The sequence below is a fragment of the Pleurodeles waltl genome, chromosome 5 (genome assembly GCF_031143425.1).
Source record: "Pleurodeles waltl isolate 20211129_DDA chromosome 5, aPleWal1.hap1.20221129, whole genome shotgun sequence".
NCBI lineage: Eukaryota > Metazoa > Chordata > Amphibia > Caudata > Salamandridae > Pleurodeles > Pleurodeles waltl.
The window spans coordinates 290385897-290405299 of NC_090444.1; the positions used below are offsets into that span (position 1 = coordinate 290385897).

Consider the following 19403-nt stretch of genomic DNA (forward strand, 5'->3'; position numbering starts at 1 on the left):
AGCAATCTGGTGTCTGGGTACCACAGAACGTACCTTCCCCCGTAGGTCGTTCCACCTCTTCCTGATGTCATCCTGTGTTCTTGGATGCTGTCCCACTGTGTTAACCCTGTCGACAATTCTGCGCCATAGCTTCATCTTCCTTGCAATGGATGTCTGCTGCACCTATGATCCGAATAGCTGTGGCTCTACCCAGACGATTTCCTCCAACATGACCCTGAGCTCCTCCTCAGAGAAACTGGGGTGTCTTTGAGGTGCCATGATGTGGTGTGGGTGATGTGTGAGGTGCTGTCTGTTGTGATGTGTGAGGGGATCTGTTGGTGTGTGTTGTTTGAGGTGCGTGGATGTTGTATGAGTGATGGTGTTGTGTGTCTGTGGATGCTGGTGTTGTGTTAGGTAGGCTCTCTCTCTGGCCTTCTTTCAGAATTTTGGTTGTAAGGGTTTGTGGGCGATGTGGGTGTGTGTTTTATATTGGATTGGGTGTGCTGTGTGTATGTGTATCAGGTGTTTGTATTATGAATTGTCCAATGTGGTTGTGTTTTGTAAATGTGTGTATATTTTGAGCGCGGCGGTGTGCACCGCCAATTGTTTACCGCGGTTGAAAGACCACTGCGTTGATTCGTGGGTCTTGATAGTGTGGGCATATTCCTGTTGGCGTGACGGTGTAGGTTTTGGTATCGACAGTTTACCACTGACCTTTGGTGTGGCGGACTTGTGTGGGTGTCTTTATTGTGGCGGATTCTGAGATGTGAGTCGTAATACCTGTAGTGGAATTCCGCTGCCGCAACGGTATGCTGGCGTTCTTCTGCATGGCGGAAAGCGGGATTTACCGCAAGGGTTGTAATGAGGGTCTATATACCAATGTGATGTGGTGCCTTGGGCAGTCTAACATGGCAGTATGAATGAACCAAATTGTTACCATTTGAAATGCCAATAAAAAGAATTGAAAAAAAGGTCAGTTTTCCTTATTATTTATTAAAAATCCGAATCACCATTTAATTGGATTAAATGCAGCTTGTTACATTGTTATCATAATACTTTGTGGGGTACTGTTTATACAGTTTGACATCAGGGAAATCCTTGACGCCTTCCGCGACATTGCCGAAAGGACCTGATCGATGCTAGTGATAAGAAAAATCTTTTAATGAACTGCTGCAAAAATGTTCTAGTCCAAGAAAGCCTCCAGGCAAGTTAATTGTATTCTTTGAAGCGCTGCGATGAAGAACAAAACACTGAACAGCCCTTGGTAGAGCTTACCAAGGAGTAGGTTAAGTTGAAGGATCTCCTTCTTCTGTCAAAGAAAAACACTGCTGGTGCGCTTGCAGAGGTCTTCTTCACACCTTGGGTTCAGAAACCATAAGAACTCAGGTGAGACAACATCACTATTCTCACCTTCAGAGGTCGACTAAATCTTTGGACTTGGTGACAGATATAGTAGTCAGATGTATTCAATCTTAAATCATTGACATTAAACCATAAACAAATTTAAACACCATGAACAATTTATACTCCAATGAAAACTCCAATCTGAATAGGTTTCAAAAGTCCCAAAATCAATGTCACTTAAATGGTGTGCAAAACTAAGTTACAAACATATATGGAAACAATAGGCTGACCAAAGCGTCTAAAGAGATTTAGGGACGAGTTTAAGAAAAGTGGCGCTGCATCCAATGCAGCACCACTTTTCTTGCGCCCCCACTAACACCACCATGTGTGCACCGTATTTATGATATGGCACAATATGGCGATACTAGGAACAATAGCGTTAAAATTTTTGACCCTATTGTGGTGCTTTGCTCCACTAGCTGGAAAATTGTTTACCCTAGTGAAGCAAAGTGCAAGGAGGCACATTGATCACAATGGGTGCATCCTTTTAATGCCTGCTTTCTGCAGGCATTAAAAATTACACCAACAATGGCACAATGAAATCTTATAGATTTCATTGCACCATTTTTGCAGGCCTCCTTCCGCGGCCATGCCCCCTTTGCATACATTATGGCACATGCATAATGTGGCGCAAAGGGTTACAAAGTAGCTCAATCTATGCATTGTGCCAGTTTGTAAATATGGCGTGGGAAAAAGACCACCTTAGCATCAAATAAAGGACTCAAAGGCGGTGTCAAAGTGACGCAAGTGGCTCTCAAATCTGCCCCTCAGTCTACTTAACATCAGTACTGTTAAACACTCCAAAAGAATGACAATGACATAAACCTACCACACCCCAATCTGCACATTCATTTCAGATTTCAAAACAGATGGTGACATCAGCGAACCATCAAAATACAATTTCAACAATACATTTTCAGGGCTGGGCCATCCTTATTGCTAACCCAAATTGGGACTTTTGTGTGTGGAATGGACTAACATATGCAAGCAAGTCAAAAGAAAAACAACAATAATGTTTAAAACATCATCTAAACTAGTGTGACTCACTATAAAACTATTCTGGTGTAAGTGTCTAAGTTTAAAGAGGAAACAAGAAACCCCATTTAGTTATACCTCTCCTTATGGGACAGCATTCTTCATCAGTGAGTGCGGTCACCTCTTCTGACATCAGTTGACAGCAGTATCAGGGTGGTGCAGAACACGAGCCGCACACTGGTCAATTTAGCAGTTCAGAATTAGCTGAGCATATTAGTACTGAAACCGCATAACAGATGGGGCAATTAAAACTATGATGAGAACATTCATTAGGGAACTTAGAGAAGAGAATGTGACAGGAAACGTAGGACAGAAGTGGACGGACAGAGCTCTGGACAGCTTTGCAGCAGGATAGATCTAACTCATTGACTAAATGACTTCAAGTTTCCAAGTTCTCCACTAATTAAAATATGAACAATACTTGTGATTGGTCCTTTAGGTGGGCACACTTTGTGCGTCAATTTTGGTGACCAATGGCTGCTGGTGGAACCACCAAGTTTTGCATCTTTTCCAGATTTTCGCAGCCAAAGTGCGTTGTCATCTCCATGATTTCATACAGTTCAACCAAAATATTACATTTTCTAATAATCTGCAACATTAAAATCCTCTCACACAACACACAATAAACTACTAATATTCTTTTTCATAAGAACAACAAGTTTCCTGTCTTGTTCGACAGCTAGAACAAATACAGCAACATAATTATTTCTAAATCATGCTCTTCGCCGACAATACAACAAAATATTCAACAGAACGTTAACAGCCTAGGAAAAAGAATTCAGGTCACAGAGCAGAATAAACAAGTAATTTTCCTCTACTGCTGCAAGATGAATCTTTCAGGCCTAGTTAAGCTAAGAAAGCCTAAATGCACATTAATAAAATGAATACATTTATAAAAGCTATTGCGCACCTTACAATTAATCGTAGATGCAAAGCAAATTATTTTATTGCAAACATTATTTATGACATGTCAAAACAATTTAAACATGCATTTATTTTTCAGCACACATATAATCCATGTTAATGAAATCCATTTAATCAATATAAGTATGATTAATTCACATAATAATATACTTAATTTCTGCTGTCTTTCTTCTGGACAAGAATACTTTCATGTTAAATCTGATCAATAATTCACTCATTTATAAGTGTGCAATGCCTTCATATTAACTGTGATGACAGTCACAATGTCCACCACAATTTAAAAGTGCACATTTTACATCACCTTATTAATTTCTAAGTTAGGCTTTTAAACTGAAGATCTATTAGTTGCCATATGCTAACTTCTATGCCACTAATGTATTAGTCAAACTCCATCTCTATCAACATCAAGTAGAAAAATTAGGTCAAAAATAGAGGCAAAATACCATACAAATTAGGACTGTGTAGTGATGCACAGAGGAAAATGAATTGTTTCTTTGAGTAGGGTATTTCAGGAATTGTCTAGTTCGTGCTATAAAACGTTTTAGTCAGAACTGCTCCTCTTGGTATGAAAATAGGTTTCACATGAACAGAAAGTTACCAATATCTAAAAAATGTGAAAACACAGAAATAGCGAACATTCTTTGCATTCTGAGTGAAAAGTTTCCCCTGTGCTTCTTTATGTTTAAGCAATGAAAGAAGTGCACTGGAAATCACATACCTCTGGGCAGTGCTTAATTTGTAAATAAAAAGTTCACTCACTGAGCTCAAAGCTCTCCTCTTAAAAACGCGGCTGCTGCAATGAAAAGTGCGAGCACAGAATACTGAGGCAGTGTAATCCTGAAGCCACCTCGGGCCTCTTCAATCCATATAAAGCCACTCCCTGCCCCTTCAGCTCACTCTGTCAGTTTCCTGCTTTGCCTCTTTCTGGCGCTTTTTTGTTTTTCTTTTCCCACGTGCTCGCAGTAAATGCTTGAGACAGAAAACTAAGCGCCGGCCCTCAAAAATAAGTGCTTGTGCTCACCACCGGAAACAACAAGCACAAATTAAGCACTGCCTCTGGGTCTTTATGAGAAAACATTAAGTTGCAGAGTTTTGCACAATTAGACCGCGCCACTAGAGCTTGTAAAGCAGAAATTCACTTCCCCAACCTACCAGACAGCTCCGTTCCTGTAAATTGAGGGGTGAGAAAGCAGAGAAGAATGCCAGATAAATTTAGAGAGAGAAAAGACACAAGGATAGGAAGAGAGACAGAGAGAGATAGAAAGAAATACTGAGAGAGAAAAGAGAGCAAGAAAGTGAGCGACAGAGAGCGAAGGGTAAAGAGAACAGAAAGTAAATAAAAAAGAAAGAGAAATGAAAGAGGTACAAAGGGGGAGGCACAGAAAGAGGAGACAAAGACAGACAGAAGAGAAAGGGTAATGCAAGGGACAGTGAAAGAGGCAAGGCAATTGTGAGAGTCATTGACGAAAGAGAGAGAGGAAGAGAGTGAAAGAAAGTGGAAAAATGACAAAGACAGGGGAAATGAGTGTCTCGATTAGGAAGGTTATGAAAGTTCCAACAAGACAGCAAGGGAGTAAAAAGGCAATTGACTGCTAGCATGGATGACAGGTGCATTATACTAAAACCCTCATCTAATCAAGAGACAGGTAATAGGTTATAAACGAACTAGAAAGCTAAAAAGAGGGTGAATGGGGGTGATGGAATCATCAGCAGGACAAAAGCACCATGGTGGTTGTCTTTTGGCGATGTGTAACCTAGATCTTGGAGGAGATGAGCTACATCTTGCCATATCATACAGCCCTTGACAGCATCAACCATGGACTTCTCTTGGAGAGGTTAGACTAGAAAGGATGTAACAGTAATGTGTGGATTTGGTTTAAGTCTTACTTGCCCAGGCTGTCACAGGTGGGAACCTTAACATCTTTTTTGTTCGGATCCCACTATATTTACTGGGGTGTCCCTCATGGTTCAATCCTCTCTCTAGTGTTCAATAACATTTTGCATAGGAGAAGCGCTACATTTTATTTGAGTGCAGACGATACCAAGCTCTCATTCAAGCTACCAGTAGGTCTTTAAATTCAGGCAGTGACACTGAATGAGCTGATCTCATTTTGTTTCGTTCTTCAATTTCGATGCATAATAGTGGGTGTAATCAGTTCTAAACCCCACCCATCCTGAGGTTCAATTGTTGAAGTTCAAATCACCACTTTGGCGTAACACCATCTTATCAAAGGAACTTTAAAATCTGTAAAGGAAATTTGGCCATCATCTTTCATCACAAACTGTCACTAGATGCCCAGCCAGCAAATATCATCAGTATGTGCTTTTTCCACCTTAAAAATCAGAAACGAATCCGGTCATCTATAGATCCTCATTTGCATAGACCTGTCTAGAATAAGGGACATTTCTGTCTACGTGACCTCTATCTATTCTATTTCTCCATCTAAACCCCTATTTCTCTATGCCTTCCCCTCCTATAACTCTGTCTCCCTCTCCCTGGTGTCATTTAAAGAATTTTTGGAGTCCCTGGGGAAGACATATTTCAACTGTTTTTGTGTGCCCCTGAAAGTTTACACGTGTAGCAGTGTTTGAAATCATTCTTGCTTAAATTAGCAGAAAATGGGCACTAAAATTCAAAGTTTTTTTTGTAGGGCCCCCCAAAATGTGCCATACCTGGGGACCACAAAACCCTTAAGAAGACGCTGTGCCTGATTTAGAACTCGGCGGACAGGTTACTCGTAACAATGGCAACTGACTGATATCCCGTCCCCCGAAATGTAAATCCCATTGAAGATAATGGGATTTAGGTGTCGGCGGATGGAATATCACCGCTGTGTGTAGTAACCCATCTGCCGAGTTCTAAATCAAGCCCAAAGTCTAAACTACAGAAAAGATATCTACTTGGTGGAAATAGAACGAATATTAACTAAGTCACAAATGGTTTAAATGCTGCAACTCGGCTGATTACTGGTCTGACAAAAGTCAAGCACATTTCAGACACTGCATAAACTCTATTTTAGAACAGAGTACCATACAATACCCTGATTTTGGTGACTAGAAGAAAAAAGAGACTGGCATGCAAAAGAACAGATAATACGGGCAGCCACAAGAGGAGGAAGAATAAAATAGAGCTACAGAGAGAGAGAAGGGATGAAAGAGACAGTGGCAGAAATAGAAGAAGCAAGAGAGAGACCTACAGAAAAAGAAATAGCAACTCGTATTTCCTTTTTAGATGATGTATGCATCATTTTGAACTTATGAGCAGTTTGTCTTCAATTAAGCTGTCTGCCTTGCTCATCTCAAGACTTTGCCATGGCCTCTGATGAGCTATGATGAAAGTGAAATATGTGTCAGGCGTTACTTCTTTAGTGCTCACTGTAATGCTGGTTAGTATTCTGCAGATCCAAATCTTCTATTATTTTTATTTAACCCGGCCTAGCATTGATGAAAATATGTACCTGTCTCTAGAACGCCAAAAAGTGGATTTTGAGCAGAAACGTCGTAGATGGTTTGGTAAAAATAGAACATGTCAACGTTGTTGGTTACCACTTTCTCATATACAAGGATGAATACTGCAAAACCTAGCCTTATATCAAAAGATATTATATGAGTTCTAATGAAACCCAAAGAGATTCCTTTAGCGTGAGAATGTTAATGTTGAAAACCCATTATTACATTTTGATGCTGATATTGTAATTGTTACCCAGATGCACAGGGGACATTGTGAAGACAAAAGTAGAGAACAAAACTTGAAAGGACTTCATCTCTCTGGATCCAAGTCAGTTGCTTCTCTTGTTCATACTAATCAGTTCTTGCAGAATGGCAATCCGAGTCTACAATATTCAAACAGATGACTCCAGCTAGAGGTGCTCTGACAAGTTTTTTCTATTTTTTTCTACACGTCTTCTCTTGCCCCACATTAGCATGTATCCACTGTAAGGCTGCAGGGAATACTGTAGACAGTGCATCCCAATATAGGGTTCCATTAGGCCTTCTGACTGACATACGCTGCAGGGTGACAATAATTTTCCTGCTGTAAAACATTGTATCACAAAATGCTAAACAGTTCACAGCAAGTGGATCTTTCAGGTCATAGTTGTCTAGAGAACACTGGTCTAGGCAATGCAAAATGTTCATTAGTGAGACGCTGTGGGAATGAAGAAGGCAGAAAAGTGACTGAACACAAAGATCAGAAAGATTGCACAGATCCAATTATCAGACCAAGACATGACCTCGAAGAACAAACATGAGCCAGCCGAGTACACCTTTTAACCTATTCCCAACATTTAAGGTACGCAAGCACAAAACCCTGAGTTAATTGTTAGCCATGGTATGCAGGCCAGCTGTAAAACGTTTAATACTAACTGGTTATTAGGTGTTCACTAGTACTTCAGAAATTTTCTGAAGCAAGTGTGATAGTTCCTTACATGTGTTCATAAATTAACATTTACAAACAACGAAACAAAAATTAAGCCAATAACATAGTTCATATTGAATATATGGTCTATTTGGATGCATGCCAGTGGGCATTACCACTATTGTTCCCTTTTTGTGAATCTCCATGTGACTTATCTGTACATGTTTCAGTGGCATCCATTATTGTGATGTCATCAGTGTCAAGGTTATGTGAAATCACGCCCTTTGATTTATGGTCGAAGGTCATCTAATGACATCTCTTGTAGATTCATTGAGGTCAAAGGATGTGTGAAGTCACTTCCATTCCCCCTAGCATTTTAGTGAATCGAGATCCAAGACACAGGCTCGAACTTTAGCACTCCTTCACCCCAGGCTATAACACGATGTACTGAGAGTCTGGGAAGGGGAGAAGACCTCTCCCTGTGCATTTCCAGTTACAGCCTTTGATATCCACAACACACCACTGATTCACAGCCGAGGAAAATACAATGCGCTTTGATTCCTCCTACTTGTAAATGCTCTAAAACAGCTACGCAGCCCTGTTAATGCTATATAAACATGCAATAAGCATATTCCAACGGATCTATTAACATGAGCATCACTGACTGTCGAGTAGATTTCATTTTTTTTTAAATGATAGTAAAAGTTAGGCAATACAATATATTTATTTTTAAACCGAGGTGTTTGTAAATGTGTTTTGTGCTAGAATCATATTAATTGAGGTACTAAGAAAGCCATGGGACTACTTTTTCCATTATAGTTATTTATTCAGGTTCGTTACACTTTACTAACTGAAGTGTAGTTTAGAGGCCGAATCTGGTTGTAATCCAGATTCATGTAGAAATGGGAGTTTATGCCAAATCAGAATTATATGCTCAATTAATTCACTATGGAGTTGTCACCATGCACCTTTTCACAAGAAAAACCTGGCGAAATGTGCTTAGGAAAGAGTTTGGAAAGGAGCAAAACAGAAAGTAAACAGGTTGGTACACTGCAATACTTCATGCTATTTCCCTTTCCGACCTTCCCAACTCTTACTAATCCAGTAACACACACCACAGAAATGCTGCACCCTGCGGCATTGGTAGTTCCGAGAGCAGCATAACTTCATCATTTTACCGTGATACTAGTAATGAGGCTCTAAATATTTTTGTGTCACTTGCAAAACCACACTTTTTACTTCTGTCATTTGAGGCTGGTAAGTATAGCGTATGTTTGCCATTCACATGGAGTCTAAGCACTGTTTATCAGTGTACTGAATGCTAGTTCGAGGTTTCTCTGTAGGAACCTCATTGTGGATCGTTTCCTGTGAACTTCCCTAGTCTCAGGAGACTGGGTGCATTTTAGTCGGTGTGCCATGCGTTAGGGTGGTGGTGTAAGAACCTTCATGTATGAGGTTTAGTGCCACTGCCTCTCGATTTGAGTCTCCAAGTGCCAGTGTCCCATGTGATTTTCTGTCTCACTGATGGTGTTTGGGCCTCATTGTCCCCATGTCCCTATGCCTTTGAAGTGACTCTGATCCGAGGCCTTACAGACCTTTAGCCATTACAAGAGTAAGCAGAGGTAATTGAGCAGAGGTCATCATGTTTGAACAGTTCAGCCTCAGATCACTATTTACAGCTTCTTTTTATCTGAGCCAGGATTAACAAAGTGATAGCCCCCAGTACTTTGTTAATCATCATTTGACCCTGTATTAATTATTGGGTATTCATCCTGCATAGTGGTGCACAGTATGTGGGAGGGATATCTACAACTGACCCCACGCTTGACACCTCAAATTCTCTTTACTTTTGATCTTCCAAAGAAAATAGGTAAGTGCCTTAAATGTAGACACTCGCCTGGTATCTGCTGTCGTTATAATAGGCAAAATATGAATCATGTATGTTTTATGTTTGGCCATAATTAGTTTCAAATTACCTACTCCCACCACAAATCTGTGTACCTTTAAACATAGATATCAACGGAAGGAGCTATTTTTTTAGAAAGTGCAAGTCGGGTAACCCTGTGTCAAAGGTTCCGGGTTTGACAGACGCAGGTATAGAGGCGCGAAGCTAAAAGCTAAGCTTCACTAAACCCATGAGATCTGAGCCAGGGATGAGCTTGCATGGGATGTTCGGTATTCTCTGCGTTTACAACCGTTTCATGGTGGAGTTTGTGTCTATTATCGTCTCTGTACCACCTTAAGTCGGTGGCGAAACACTTAGTGCAGTTTAGGCAGACGGTCTCCGAATCCCATTTACAGAAAAAGCCCCTGACATAAACATGATGTCAGAAATATTGTCAACAAAATGACTGTCCCATTGCGTGTACATCTTATATTATTAGAATACATGAACATTTAGAACATGTTGTTTACGTCAGACGATATTATGGCCAGGCTACCTAGTACCACGCCGTTTCCTACGCATCGCCCTTTACTAGTTTACGCTGAAAAGTGCTGTGTTTATATATTTCCATCACTCAGGCACTCCGAGCTCATTCACTCACTCTCTCGACCACATATACAAATCCACTCTCATTCTGTTTCGTGGGCTGTTCTTGAAGACTAAAGATAGGACAGAGGTATTGATGTAAATGAGCTTACCTCTCCTGGCCTGTTGCTGAACCGCCTAACTCCTTCCCACAAGAATCATTATCAGGGCTGCATGTATTTTCCTGCTTTAGGCTGTGATCTGTCCCGGGAACTGCACAACTTGGCCTGTATCCTGGCAGTAGCTTCTACCTGGTATATCCTTTCAGGTATGGCACAGTTGTCTCCTCTCCTGCTATTACATGTCCACCACTCAAGGCCCTGGGATCTCTGAGAAGAAGGGACAAAGGACTGAGATGAATAGGCCGTCACTCTAGCCTCTTCCCTGGGGCCAGGGACATCCTTGCTTCTTTGTTTGATGGGGCTGGCAGAACAGGATCCCCCCGAGGAAACCAATCCCGCTGGCTCACTTTACAGAACATAACAAGGGAAAAATAGATGACCTTTAAATGAAATGTAAACCATGTTTTCAATTTAGTCTAATAAATTCATAATTAGCATACTGTTTTGTGTGCTTTGCGTAATCTTTGTCTGATATTCATCCATAAAGAAATACCCGAGTTAGAATGCTAAATGATTGTCATTTCGACCCAGTACAACACACTAGACATACTGTTCTGTTTTTAGGTTTGAATATAATTCTTAGCAGTTTTACTGGAAAGGTAATTGCCATTAACCTCCCATTAAACATATCCATCTATCACACATTTCTTTTTTACAGCTGACTTTGTGGTAGCAAATAGAATATGAAGTGTAGATTTTTTAACACGTAAAAGACCAAGAAGAATAGAAAATACTCCTTTACATTGAAAAATATTCACAATTGTTCTAAAAAGTATGATGAAAATGTGCAAGATCATGCTAAAGCTTCATAAAGGTGTGGAAGGTGCATTACCAGGGAGTAACTATGTTATGTTATGAAAATTTATAGCACGCATGGCTACCCAAAGGCCTCCCAGCGCTATACAGAAATCTTCAAAAACACCTCCTCGGGGACAGAAATTAGAACAGCCATGTTTCTAATAGCCGCTGAAAAGAAAGTTCGTGGTTGGTTTGTCGTAGGTTCCATGGTAGAGAATTCCACAGTTTAGCTCCAAGATAAGACATAGATCCTCCTCCCCATTTAGCCATAACTATCAATAGTGCAGCAGATAGTGACACCTTAGTCAAGGGATAGGAGAGGTGGCCCCTGACCCAAAATTATGGCTTTCTCGCTGCGAGAAGGAGGATCCATTTTATTAACTTGAATTAGGGCAATGGTGCCATTGTGCATTAAGGCTTAAAGGAAAACAATTTTCATCATAGAATCTGTTGCTTGATTTACAAAACGTTTCAATGGTCAAAAGTCCTCTGATTCGCTAAATCAGAGGTTTTGCTACCACAGAAAAAAGCACTGATTTATTTACTAAACATATTACAGATTTGGAAACGTGTATCTGAGTCAATAAATATGTTTAGAAATTGATTGCAAATTGCTATTTGGAAGGACATAATGTGGAAGTCCCTTACAAAATGTGAGTCTTACCCTGACGTATTAATGGTTTGCAACTGTAATTTTTATCACAAACCATTGATCAGTTGCCTACTCTTATGGACCACTGCCTACTTTCAGTGATATTTGTTTTTTTGTTAAATAAACCTTTTTAAATGGAGGTAGCCCCGTTTCCTGCAAGGAAAACAGGCTGCATAACAAAATGTTTTACTTCCTAATCCTATTACATTCACAAACAGTTTGTGTGCAATCTGCAGCCTCTTTTTGCCAATGGAATAATAGAACATCAGATCCTTAGGTCCTTATGTATCAACATATTTCCCCATAGACAAAGAATAAGTAAAACCCTCCTATATATCAGCTAAAGTGTATTTTAATGTGAACGTTTTCCCTGCCACTAATTTCGGTCAATGTGCAAATAAACTTGTAAATCTCACCCTAAAAAGGAGTAGAGCGGAGGCATTAGTGGGTCAAGTGGCTATCATGTAGAACAAGCAAGTCACTGCAACCTTGCAAGCTTTGCTCAAATAGAAGAGGCACAGCCAGGTCAATACCATAGTGCTAATTTCTATCATAGAGAATAACTATAGGCAAAGTGTGAGAAACTGGGTTGTTAGCTGAGGTGGTAAGGGGGAAAGAGCCCTTCTCAAGCAACAGCCACAATCTCTGTCAGAGTGAAGCACAGTCACTAAATTAACCTATGCTTAACTTTCTAGTAGCTTGGCAGAAGCGCAGTCAGGCCTAACTTGGAGGCAATGTGTAAAGTATTAATGTAGCACTGAAACAATGAGAAAGTAAAATCACAACACAAAACACGCCCCACAACAATTTTTGAAACATTGATTACAATTTAATAAATTATTTGACAACAAAATGGCAAAAATCCAACTAATATAACCGGTGATATGCAGTTTTAGCACCAACTGTGGTTATCTAGTTCAGAAGTTCAGATTGACAGCGATGAAGCCCAAGCCAGATACTGGGGCCAAGGTAGTCCATTGAGAAATGTCCCTTAAATCCGATTGTGGAGTGTTGTGCCGCACAGCAGTCGTACCGGGTAGCGATGTGAGGTCCTGCGTCGGAGATGCATCATGCAGCAGTGGTTTAGAAGTGGCAGGGCTGCGATGCAAGGTCCTTCATCAGAGATGCATTGCACACTGGCGGTTCTGATGAGCTGTGGGCTTTCAATGCGAGGTCCTGCGTCAGATGCGCTGCGGAGCTACAGTTCCGATGTGCGGCTGCATGGAGTTACGTTACACTGCACCAGTTCTGCTGAAGATCACAACTGAGCTAGCAGATCACCTCTAGCCTCACTTTCAAGGGTCCAGGACTAGATGGACACCATTTGGAGTCTAGGACTCACGGCAGGCAGAGTCCAGGTGCAGGGTTCAAGATGGTTGGAGCCTTTTCTATCCCGGAACCATCTGATCAGGAGGCCAGCCAAGTAGCTTTTGGAGTCACTCTGGTGCTCCTGGGTTCAAGATGCAGGTCCAGTCCTTCTCAATCAGTCAACAGGGCAGCAGGGAACAAGAGTAGCATAGCATCGGGGCAGCAGGACAGTCCTTCTTGCTTTCACCAGAGCAGCACAGCAGTCCTTCTTCTGAGTCTTCCACAGGACCAGGAGTCATCTGAAGAGTAGGTTTTAGGGTCCTCTGTTTATATCTGGTACACACTTTAAAGTGGGATAAGCTTCTAGACACCTCCCCTATGGAGGAGTCTGTCATTTTCTACCTCCCCGCCCTAGTACCAACATGTCCGAAGGCAAAAAGACTAATGCTAAACCCTTTATGATTGCACTGAGACAAAGCCTTTGTGATATGCAAATGTGGTAGGTAATAGCTCCTCCCCCTCATCCTCACAGAGATGGAACATCCTGCCAAACCCTGCTCCCTCTTTGACTCACTTTCTGGGACTAATACACTGAAAGCAACTGGCGGCTTTACCTTGTCATGTGACCAACGGTACAGGCTTCAGGTACCATAAGATTAGGAATATTCCTACTTTCTAAAAGTGGCATCTTCAGAATTGTGACTTAAAATCTGACTTTACCGTTAAAGAGGGTCCTAAACTATAATTCATTATAGACCAAACTCAACTTCCCTACTTGCACCCAATTGAAAGTTATCATGTATTATATGTAATAAGGTAGCCAATGTTATTCTATTGGAGAGTCAAGCCTTGCAGCAGTGAAAAATGAATTTAAGAGTTTTTCACTACCAGGTAAAAAAAGAAAGTAAATGGTCACATTTTAAAATATACTACACCCTGCCCTTTGGACTGTTTAGGGCCAAATCTAGGGGTAACCTTTATGTAGTAAAAAGAAAGGTTCAGGCCTGGCAAAAAGTTTATTTTGTCAGGTTGAAAAGGCAGCTTGACTCTGCACACACAGGCTGCAGTGATAGTCCTGAGACAGGTAAAAGACTAGTTAAGTGGGTGGCACAATGAGTGCTGCAAGTCCACTAGCAGCATCTATTTTACAGGCCCTGGGTACATGCAGTACCACTTTATTAGGGACTTACATTTAAATTAAATGTGCCAATTGGGTGTATGGCAATTGCACTGTCATTAAGGGAGAGAGCACAAGCACTTAGCACTGGTTTAACTGTGATAAAGCACAAGGAGTCCTAAGGCCAATAAAAACTAATTCAGTAAAAACAAGAGGAGGAAAGTAAAAACTTTGGGGGAAGACCACCCTGAGGCTGAGAGGTCTAACACTTGTTTAGCTACAATGCAACATTTGTAGTAGGGCAAACATGAAAGTGGTAATCATCAGAGAGAAGAAGTTAGAAGTCTTAAAAACTAATGATGAAAGCAAACCAATGCAAATTGAGTGTAGCGGGGGGCTTTGTCAAAAGAAGGATGTCAAAGGTGAAGGAATAAAGAATTATATAGGAAGGATAATCACTTTTTGAGGGATTGTCTGATCAAGTCAAAGAAGAAAATAAAGGCAAAAGTTTGCAAAAATTGTTTCTAAGGAGGAGTCAGTAAACAAGTTGACCCAGTAGTTCAGGAGAATGTCCTTTCAGATTCTCCTACCTTAGACATTTCGCTTTAGTTAGCCAAGTTAAGCAGAAACATTCCTACAAAGACTTCCACATCACAGTTAAACCATCAGGGTTGAAATGCAAGGGAATTGTTGTGGAAATCGTACTTATATTCAGTTCTTTTTTAAAGGTAAGTCCTAAAGAAAGCATGTCAATCTTATGTGCATCGGATTCAAAAGAATCTCCATTGCTGAAGCTGTGCTAGGTTTGGGCAGAGATTTAAAATAAAGTTGAGAAAAGCACCTTAGCACCCTGTAGACCTTTTGATTGCTGGATAGATCTGCAACCTGGATTGCAAATTCCTTGCAATTGGGTATGTGCACTCACAGAGAATGAAAATATACACTTATGACAATGCTAAAACAAAGGACATATAAGTACCTTAGATTGAACTTCTGGGTAGAAAGAAGTATGTTGAAGCTAGCTACAACTGCATGCAGCTGCTCTCATAGCAATTTGCTGTAACTCAGTGTTGAAAGCATCAAGTGATACCTCAATAAGGGGTGAATACTATCCATCTTTAAGAAAGTTTTTATCTTGTTCTTGACAATCATCTAGCAAATTTTCCATAAGGGGGACCTTCTCCTACCACTGTTGTCTGCTGCACTAGACATGATTGCACTGGCATTAGTTACCCTATTCAAAGTTGATGCAAAGGCACTAATTCATTTCCTCAATGTACCTCCACAATGCTGTCCACTGTCTTGAGGGACAGCACATCAAGATGCTAAGTTACGGGATTATCTTTGGCCTCCTACTGATTGACAATGTGGCTGTCAACCAAGTAGCTGTTGACTGGGTGGTCAAAGAAGATGGGTTCATCAATTAAATTGACCTCGTTGTTGATAAGTTCATTGGTGGTGCGGTTCTGGCCAGAAACAGAGTGGTTCTCATTGTTGACAAAGTGGTCAACAGTATAGTGGCTCTCATCAATGATTTGGTTGTCGGTGGTGCAAGAGTGGTTGATGGTTCAGTAGGCATCAGCACCAGATCCTTCGTAATCACTGAGAGGTGTTTGCTGTTTGTCAGCAATGAGGTTGTTGTGGACACCAGAACATATTCTGAAGAGACAGAAGTTTTCATTGACAAAGCTCCTAAAGGCCTGACTTTCTTAGTATTTGCTAGAGATACACTGCCAGAACTGGGAGTTTTCGTCTTTGTGGCAGGCACAGAGGGTCCTTTGGTGAGGTTCTGGAGAGTCTTTGAAGATGAGTCTCTGACCAAATCTTTAGAATCTACAAGTTATATTTAGACTTGGTCGACGTAGGGGCAATCTTCCTTGGCCAGAGATAGCAGACTTCTAGCCCAGTAAGAAACAAACACATCTGTCACTGAGGTTTTTAGTGCTGAAGGTGTTAGAGAGTCTGTAGTGCTTGATAATGTGCCCAGACTTGTGGAGTCAGTAAATGCATTATTGTGGGTGTCTCTTATATAAATTTTATTCAGGCCTCAAGAGAGAGTTTGAGTGTGAAGGTTGTTAGTCACAATGATGTTGGTCCCAGGCCTAGTGCATGGTGTTTATAAGTAGGATTTGTAAAGGTTTAATGTTAGACATGCAAAAAGGTCCCAAAGCTATTTTCACTATTCCATAGGAAAGCATTGGGATTCAAATTGAATTTAATAAAGTTATGTCTGGCTAGGATACTATTACAAAATTAATCCCTGGACTTTTAAAAATATTTACTACAAGCTCAATTCACTGATGAAGTTGGATTTTTAATAAATATTTTCGAAAAAGCACTTCTATAAAGTTACATTTTTTCCTGCCTAAATACTCTGGAGGCTCACTTGCTGGACCTACAACTGTCACCTAGCAGCCAACTAGCCCCTTTGAAGTGGTGTGAAAACTACTTCCAGAGCAGGGCAAAGGCTTGGGTTTTGGGGAGGTACTTTATGTTCCTCTGGCAGGATAACCATCTGGTATGTGCCCAGGAACCTCAATGGAACACTGATTCATTTTACAGAAAAATGTTAGATAGCACCTGGACAGGGCCTGTTTTTGTTGTCCAAGTCAACCGAGCACCAATCCCAGTGTGAGAAGAATTGTCCCCAGAATTGGTTTAGAGTGACCACAGAGGGCGAAAGGGTTGGTAATTTCTCTTGCCATATCTCTGGGGTGGGCATGTGAGTGCTGTACAGGGAGGAGAGGTTTTGCCATCTTTGTTTTATGCTGAAAGGGGCACCATGGGTTTGTTTTAAGTAGGGCCACAGGAAATGTTACAAAAGAGGTTACCCCTGGAAATGTTGCTTATTTGGTTAGGGAGTGGCCAGGAATTTCCCCCACCCAGAGGCTGGTGCCAGGCATAAATGTGGCATCCCAGTATCCCTCTCAGAACACTTTCTGGACCTCTGGAAGACCAGAAGCGTACTGGACCTACTGTCTGTGGCCAGAGAAGAGTCAAGAAGACTGGATCTGCTCTCCCTACTGTACCCAGGCTAATGAAGTGGACTCCAAGGGTCATTAGGCAGACCTCCTGTTCGAGCTACAGGGATACAAGAAGCTTTAATAGACCTTTTCTGTAACCGCCCTGCTAACCAGTTACAACTGCACCCACCACAGACCCTGGCGCTCTTGACCCCAAATTGCTGTCCTTGACATGGTATTCTCCCAGACTTTTTGCCTTCACTCTCATGTTTTGCTCAACTTGTTTTTGTTGGCATTAGGACTCTGATAACTAGTGGCAAAGTGCTCCCTTTAACATGGTAAAATTGGCATATACCTATTTGGCACATTTTTCCTTTTGCCAGGTCTAAACCTCCATTTTAAATACTTATGTCACCCCTAAGGTAGGTCCTAACCACTCCTGTGACAAGGGGCATGGTATTTAAAAGGTAGGACATGTGTACTTACCTTTTACATGTTTTGACAGTGAAAAACTCCTAAAATTGTTTTTCACTGTTATAAGCCTATCGCTCCAGTAGACTAACACAAGGTTAACTTATTATCTACTTAATAAGCCAATTCTTCAGTTGAAGAACAGATAGAGAACTACTTCTTCCCCTCAAATGAATTGTAAATAAATTGTAATTTATAATTATGTTTAATGGTAAAGTCAGATTTTCAGTTATTATTCTGAAAATGAAACTTCAAGAAAGTTGACATTTTTCTGCCAGAATCAAATGTGCCTTTCTGCCAGTACCCAGCATCACATTACTATGAATGACTATCCTGTGGTGTTTTGTGTATACCTTCCAGACATGGGACAAAAGGGACTTGGGTGTGAGGTAGGGTGCTTTTCTCCTGAGCAGGCTATCCTGGGGGTTGTTATCATCCCTTTGTGAGTTTCAAAGGATAGCCCCAGAGCTTGCCCACCCTCTTCCTGACTTCTAAGGGCTGCTCGACTTGCCACTGAAAAATGTAGTGCACGTCTAGGCCCACCTGCCTTCTGAAGCAAAACACACAAAAGGACGAAGGTTAGACAAAGATTCCATCTTCCATCCACTGGCCTCCACTGGAGTTAAAGGTGGAACTTTCAGAGCCAGAAGCTATCTGATGACATGGTTCCCACAGCGTACAGTCTTGTCGCACTGAGAACGTTTGACTTCCATTTCAGAGACGAAGTCAGAAGATAAACCTTCTGATGTGGGTGAATCTGATTTCTGCATCTGACTCACACCCCATCGTGGTCAGCCTTAACTTGCACCTAGGTACCAGTAAAGCTCAACCAGATGACTGCGGATGGTGCTTTTTGTCGCTATTTTCACATTTAAACTTTAAAAATTCATGACTCTGGTTTCCCTAATTGCTGTTTGTTGTTTTCTCAGTATTTTATTTATTAAAAATTATTCTATTTGTCTAAATTGTTTTGGATTTTATTTTGTTGTGTTATGACTTTATGACTTTATGACTTTATTACTGTTTTGATACTGCATGAATACTTTACAAATTGCCTTTAAGTTGAGCCTGTCTGCTCTCTGCCAAAGCTTCCAGTGGGTTGAGCTGAGGTTAATTTAGTGACTTTAGTGGTTCGCTCTGGAAAGGGTGGTGAATATTACTTAAGATGAGTACTCACCCCCATCAAATAAGATCCCAATTTCTTACATATGCTAACATTCACTACAGAGGCTTAGCATCCTCCCAATGCACGTGAATCTATGAAAAATCCAATGCTATGGAATGAAATAGTTTCAACATAGCTTACTCCACAAACTGCTAAGTCTAACAATGTTCCTTGATATTTTTCAATCTGTAAGCTCAGCATTTACTTGCTAATTCCCCTTGCCCCAGGGCCAGTGTTGGCTTATAGTGTACATGTTAAGCAACACTCTTTCCCAGTAGAGGCAAGAATTTAGTTCAAGATCTTCTGTATGACTTAGAAGAACATTCATCTTTGTCAACCATCAGATCTAAATAGAAACTTGATTATAGCTGGTGACCACGGTAATGTAAATTCTGACTTCTTGAAACAGGCATCTTTCCATGCATCAAGACTTTACAACTCACTGCTGGAATATATTATGCTGTACCCCACTCGTCTAGAATTTTGGGAGTTCATGTAGCCCACCTTTATAAATACGTTTGTATACTAAAGTATTAATACATACTAGTCAGCTTATATCCAAGCAACCAATCTTTCTA

General features: G+C 40.9%; 1 protein-coding gene across 1 annotated transcript in view; it reads right to left on the reverse strand.

Annotated features, from left to right (window-relative positions):
* LOC138297022 (fibrillin-1-like) overlaps positions 1 to 10532 on the reverse strand; it is a 133559-nt gene extending 123027 nt beyond the window's left edge. The window contains exon 1 of the mRNA XM_069236540.1: positions 10343 to 10532. The gene's annotated coding sequence lies outside the window, so the exon portion shown is untranslated. The remainder of the gene's footprint in view (positions 1 to 10342) is intronic.
* Positions 10533 to 19403: the final 8871 nt, after the last annotated feature.